The 6,275-nt window shown below is 41.5% G+C and overlaps 1 non-coding gene across 1 annotated transcript; it reads right to left on the reverse strand.

Annotated features, from left to right (window-relative positions):
• Positions 1–3,237: 3,237 nt before the first annotated feature.
• Positions 3,238–3,311, reverse strand: Trnai-aau. Its single transcript has one exon. It is a non-coding gene; the product is annotated as a tRNA-Ile (tRNA).
• Between the last annotated feature and the right edge of the window lie 2,964 nt (positions 3,312–6,275).

Raw genomic sequence — 6,275 nt, forward strand, 5'->3', positions numbered from 1 at the left:
GGGGGTCACAAATCGCGCAGTATGACGAAGACTTGTACCAGGGATGAAAGGGCGCTTAAATTCGTTAGACCAAAAATGGCGGAGCACAACACTTTGCACAGGAAGGGAAGAGAAATTTGGCAGGCGTAAAAATGTGAAGATATCGTCTTCAGATGAGGTTACCAAATTGTACCCCAACGCTCTTTAATAAACGCTTCAAAATACGATCAACTTTGATGTGCCACAGCTCGGAGCAGTTTGCAAATATTGTAATTCCATATCTAAGAATGCTGTAGCCAAGGGCGTGCGCAACAGATTTCCTTATAGCAAACGGCATATCGGTTCTATTATTAAAAAGAATACAACTAACGCTTCGAAGTTTCGCATACACGTAAGATAAATGTGAATTCCACGACATGTCGGAGTCAAAAAACACTCCTAAATACTTTACACAATCAACATACTCTAACATAGTGCATGCGCAATTGACACACCCTGACCTGTGTAAAGGAAACGACAACTCATGGTCCACCCTCTTTAGAGGATTTCTAAAGCAGATTAATTTTGTTTTTGTTGTGTTAACTGTAATTAAATTTTCGGCGAACCAGTCCATGACTCGCGCGCAGTCGTGGCTGAGCAGACGAACGGCTTGATCGTACTTTAGATGACGAGAGATAAGGACAGTGTCGTCAGCGTACTGAAAGATGATGCAACTCGATACTCTTGATGAAATGTCGTTTACATACAGATTAAAAAGTAAAGGTGACAAAGTGGATCTCTGTGGGACGCCAGCTTTTATTGCTACACGCGTGCTTGTAAAGTAATAATAATAATAATAATAACATTATGCACCCTATATATATCCGTCCGTTAACTGTTGATTGACCGAAGGCTTTCTATCGCATTTTACCTATGCCTTAGGCCCTTGCGCCGCCATGCTTTTCTTGGTCTATATGTATATATAATGGGGGCTAGAGAACAAAGATGTCTAGGCAGTAGTGGTGCAAAACTATCGATAGTACTATCGATAGTATCGATAGTCGCCAGAAATCTGACTATCGATAGTAAAAAAAAACTATCGATAGTACTATCGATAGTCGACTATCGGAAAAATATCGTTAATCGACTATCGGAAAACTATTGATAGTCGACAATCGTAAACCTATGGATAGTACTGTCGACAGTTTACTATCGATAGTTTTCCGACACTAGCAGTTTGCGTCGCTTCCTTTTTTTCTTTTTCTTGCTTTTTTTTTCAAATCGGACACCAACTAGCCCAAGAACTTACCATCCCAACTTTGGTTCAGCTTTCAGTGATGACGAAGACGGGAGTTTGGGTGAAAAGAGGAGGTAGGTCAGGCGAGTGGCGGTGTGGCAACTGTGTTCGCTCTAGTAGTGGTGCAAAACTATCAATAGTACTATCGATAGTCTCCATAGCCGCCAAAAATCTGACTATCGGTAGTAAAAAAAACTATCGATAGTCGACTATCTAAAAACTATCGATAGTACTATCGATAGCCTACTATCGGAAAACTATCGATAGTACTATCGAGAGTCGACTATCGAAAAACTATCGATAGTACTATCGATAGTTGACTATCGAAAAGCTATCGATGGTCGACTATCGATAGTCGACTATCGAAAAACTATCGATAGTACTATCGATAGTCGACTATCGATAGTTCTGCGACACTATCGATAGTTTTTCCAAAACTATCGATAGTATCGATAGTCGATTTATCGATAGTTTTGCATCACTACTAGGCAGCCCTGCTGGTCCTCACGTGACCTTGCACTGTGGTGCAGAACAATAAACGGTTTTTTATTTCAAGATCCCTTGACGAAAGCAACAACCAAACAATATAATAAACGGTAAAGTGAAAAAAAAAAAAAGAACTGAATGGGCATTAGACCCTATCCCTTGTATAGACGCTTTAAACACGCGCAAGAATACAACCGCCATTGCTGACCTTCTCTTGTTTTACCGAGATGCCGAGCCACTGAAACTGGTGTGGACGAGCCTCCACAAAAGCCAATGCTGGGGAGAAACACAGAATAAAATCTAAGATGGCAATAACCTGGCCTGCTATGGTAATATTAAAGTGAAGTAAACGTAATAAGGGGAAACAAAAACTGAAGGTCAGTTATGGCGATGCCCATGCACAGCTGCTGCAAAGCGTCTATACAATTGTTACAAAATTCGCTGAAGAAATTTATGTGTTGTAATGTAATTCCGCCTTGAGAGAGACTAAGTATTAAAAAGCTAAAAAAGTCATTGTTTTGAAATATAGTATTTACGAAAGTTATCTGAGCCTAGAAGCCATCAATGCTTACATTTATTAAAGTTATTAGTAATGTTCGTATGGTTATTTTAATAATTTGAAGGCCATAATTTATGCGAGATATTTCTACTCTCCAGAAGTCCGATTGACAAGCGAAATATGTTAATGATTTTTTTTTCCTGGGTAACGCCAAATTAAAAAAAAAAAACTATTAATCTCTAAATACTCTTGTCTATACTCTAACCCTGTGCTCCTAGTGTTTCGTTATTACTTATTTCTAATACCTCCAATTTATGAAAAATTTGGTCTGTGTGGAAATCGTACGGCATGTTGGACGCAATCCTCTACGCTCGCATTTGCAATAAAAACATTATATGCAAATTTGTTTGAAAGGTGTACCCTAAACCAGATTGCATAGTTCGTATGAGATACAAATAACGTTTTATACAAGAGTGACTTGACGCTTGACAGAAGGAAACCAATGATGCGAGCAAGTTTTTAAATTATAGTCTATGTGCGTTCAGTTCAAGCCATGGGATTTGAAAACAATACATACACCCAAGGTGTTGAACGAGTTTTCCATTTCAACCAAGAGCAATGATGCCGCTAGAAATATTAACATTTCTAGTTTTAAGTAAAAAGCATGGCTTTAGACTTAAAACTTTCTAGTTTTAAGTAAAAAGCATGGTTTTACTACTTAAATATTATTTCAGGTATACGAAGTTTCTAGCCCTATTATGTTATTTGCAGTTTGGGTATTACGAGCCTATAATTACAGCTGGTATCATCAGCGTTAATAATAAATTTATCTTAGACCCTATCAATAAAAAATAAAAGAGGCGAAAGTAAGGAACTTTAGGTTCGCATTCCATTCCTTGTTTTGACCTCAAACAAATAATTAAAAAAAAAAAGTAAAGAAAAAAAAAAGTAACACTTCATCTTTAAAAGCGCAAAAGAAAAAAGTAAGTAAAAGAAGTGGCCTGCACAGGGATCGAACCTGTGACCTTCGCGTTATTAGCACGACGCTCTAACCGACTGAGCTAGCAGGCCAGGCGACGCTTCAAGTTCCATGGCTAGAATAACTTCATTTAATCGCTAGGGCATGGTTACCTTTTTGTTACCTTTTGCCTGGTGATTTTTACATACTTACTTAGTACCCGGTTAGTTAAAAATGGCACCCGGTTATGTTGGTGCCCGGTAATATTTTCCCGGTTACGTGGTACCCAACCACTTGGCAGTGCACGCTCTTATCTACAGGAGGAGTCCGCAGCCGCAGCCTTCCCAAGGGAAGCGTACCAGACACGTGACATTATCGCGTGACGTCACTTTTGTGACGTATCTCATGTAGACCTCAAATTCCGCTCAAAAAGCTCGATAGAAGGCGCTAGCAGACCCCGGGACGCGCGCTCGCTAAAGTGCTCGCTCCTCAATTTTTTTTTTTTTCTTTTTGAAGTGAGGGTTTTTTTGTTTATTTTTTTGCGATTACTCACATATATAACTAATGAACGTCAGCGCGTCAAACATCCGTTTCAAACTAGCACTCTCTTGTCTTTATTCACACTTCAAGTATACAAAGAAAAAATATGTACACTTAGGAGCCGTTTTAGGGCACGTCAAAGAACTTCAGAACAAACTTTTGGCTCTAAAGAATCGGCGACTGACAACCGGGGTCGATTACCCTTTCGCCGATTCTTCAAAGGAGTGCGTTCTGGAGGCTTTTCTTGCGTGCGTGCAAAACAGGGGAATTACACGAGTATGATTCAACGAAGAAGTTTCAAACAGAAAGAGGGGAAAAACAAACAATGAACAAACTGTACACGTTTACGAATGCAAGGGTTCGAAGCTAAATTTCAGATTTACAAAAAAATATGTCTCTGTCTCAGCAAGTCTACAACAGAAGGTAAACAAAAACAAAAATAAAAAAAGCAATAATGAGGTATGCATCTTAACAAATAAGATGGTTCAACGACCCGGTTCCGCGTTTACAACTGTACGATATAGCAGGAGACGTACAAAGGTGAAACAGTCATGACGAGCTATTAGGATATGAAAAATAAAATGACAGGAAGATCAATTTTAAGATTCTTAAGGAATGCATAGTATGACCATTGGGAAACATCACACAGGTTCCCATTTGGGAAACGCTAACGCTGATTCCTTCAGTTCCTTCTTTTGGCTTTCCTTTTTGCCTCGTTACGGGGTCAGAATTGACGTTTCCCAAAGGAAGACGTGTGTGGCGTTTCCCAAGGGTCATGCTGACGCATTCCTCAAGGACCCACCAATAAATCTTCCTGTAATTTTTTTCACCCCTTTTCTGTACTGTGCCTGTCAGAGTACGTCGACGCCCTCGGATATGCTCATCCATATCACTCGTGGAAAGAACCACATCGATACCACTTGTGGAAAGAACCGCATCCATATCCCTCGTGGAGGGAACCCCACACTAGAGCTCTGCACGGGCCGATGTTTAGAAGCTCTGCTCAGCCCGGTCCGTTTTCTCTTGGGCCCGGGCCCGCCCGCGACCCGCTATTCATTTCCGACAGCCGCCAAGCTGCATTCTCCTATCTACAGCGTGCCCCCCCCCCCCCCTCCCCCCCCAAGAAAAAAGAAGGAAAAAAGAAGAAAAAAAAAGGGACACGTATTCTCCGCCCAAAATGTAGCGCTAGCGTACCGAACCAGATGCCAAAGTTTCAGCACTAACCGTTATCCTATCAGAAGGTTATAACTGCTGATCTGAAAGTTTCAATGGGCAAATGGGGCCCATTTTCGCCCGTTTTCGGCAACTGGCGCCTCGCGATTTGAGAACTCCGTCGGCCGCCTTTTTCTCATTGAAATTTTCAGAAAATCACATAACTTTTGAATAAACTACCGGTTAGTGCTGAAACTTTGGCACATGGTTCGTACCGCTACCGCTACATTTGGCGGAGAATGAGCATTCGGCAATGCGTAGTTTTTTTTTTGCACCGAAAAAAACAAAACCAAAAAACCCTGTACATTTTTTTTTTTTTTTTGGGGGGGGGGGGGGGGCAGCGTTACTGGTCATTCAGTTAATTTAAACCTGATTACCTGTCACCCGGTAACCTTCTTCCGTCATTTGATAATAATAGCAACATGTTTGATTTTCTTGATCCTACGGATAAAGTCGGTATGCACAAAGTGTGTTTTCGCGACATTCTTCGGGATTTGTAGAGGACACTGCAGTTTTTATTATAATTATTTGGTTAAGCATGTTATTTTCTTGCAAACTCTGCCTTTTTTTATGTGATGGTGGTCACATCTTGGACTTCTAGTTTCTTCACATAAACTGTTCGAACGTGAACGCCGGACTCGAAACGCTGGGTGATCGGCGATCCGCGATCGGCGTTCGAACAGATGAAGTCAGCTTACTTTGCGTCTACCTACTTCTTGGCGAGCAATGAATAATATAAAAAAAAACTTTTAGTTTGGGTAGCACCAGACATGTGGCATCAAGGAAAGGTCGTTCGCGACTGCAATATTGCACGGAGTGTGCTTGAGTTGTGTTCTCACAGGGGACGCCATCTGGCGATGCTTCAAATCGACCTTGAGAAGGCGTTCGACCGAGGGCGCCACGATTGTCTCTTTCGCATTTAATCTGGTACGAATGCAGCAAAGGTGTTATTGCAAGTGCAAGGCATCACGACGTCTTATGCAGGCTGTTCGACAGCTCTAATCATAAATACTAATGTGACTTCGTCTTTACCCATTCGTTCTTATGTACGCCAAGGCTGTCCCTTGTCACTCCTGCTTTTTTCACTATAGTAATATTTCAAGGGGCGTAGCCCTTCAAAGCACAGAGGTGCAGTTATTGGACTATGCAGATGGTGTTGCAGTGTTTTGCATTGACGAAAAAAAGTGCGCCAGAGGTGGTAGCACGAACAAAAGAATTCTCTGACGTCACAGGAGCTGCTGTGAATCGATATAAGTGCTGTGGGTTCTGGCACGGTGCATGGGCTACCACACCCTCAGAGTACGAGGGTGTCGAGTGGGGCTGCA

This window comes from Ixodes scapularis, unplaced genomic scaffold (genome assembly GCF_016920785.2).
Source record: "Ixodes scapularis isolate PalLabHiFi unplaced genomic scaffold, ASM1692078v2 PGA_scaffold9__187_contigs__length_104089568, whole genome shotgun sequence".
Classification (NCBI taxonomy): domain Eukaryota; kingdom Metazoa; phylum Arthropoda; class Arachnida; order Ixodida; family Ixodidae; genus Ixodes; species Ixodes scapularis.